Here is a 604-nt window from a genome sequence, read left to right as displayed (position 1 = left end):
AAATAACTAGTCAGTGTTCTTGAAAAGTGTCAAGGTCATGAAAGACAGGAGTCTGAGGAACTTCCCAAATTGAAGGAGACTAAGGAGGGCCGACTCATAAAGCAGAGTGGGATTCTGGGTCATCTCCCGGACCGGGAAAGGGACGTCAGCAGAGAACGTGGCTGCGTGTGCATCCAGCCTGGGGAGTAGTTGATAATATTGTATTAATTTTAACTTCCTGAGTTTGATGATTGTACTATGGTTACATAAGGTGTTAGCATTTAGCGTAGCTGGGTAAGTGGTATATAGGAACTCTTTGTACTACTTTTCCAACTTTTGTGTGAGTCTAAAATGATTTCAATATAAAGCATTACAAAATTAAAAACACTTTAAAAGTGTGATTCACAGACTCTCTGCACAGAATTTTTTTTTTTTTTCCAGGATAGTGAGTAGGGGAGGGGTTGTTCAATAAAAATGAAGTTCCGGCCGGGCGCGGTGGCTCAAGCCTGTAATCTCAGCACTTTGGGAGGCCGAGACTGGCGGATCACGAGGTCAGGAGATCGAGACCATCCTGGCTAACACGGTGAAACCCCGTCTCTACTAAAAAGTACAAAAAACTAGCCGG

Source organism: Mandrillus leucophaeus, unplaced genomic scaffold, assembly GCF_000951045.1.
Source record: "Mandrillus leucophaeus isolate KB7577 unplaced genomic scaffold, Mleu.le_1.0 Scaffold458, whole genome shotgun sequence".
In the NCBI taxonomy this organism is placed as follows: Eukaryota; Metazoa; Chordata; class Mammalia; order Primates; family Cercopithecidae; genus Mandrillus; species Mandrillus leucophaeus.
Note: the sequence above shows the minus strand (reverse complement) of the source record.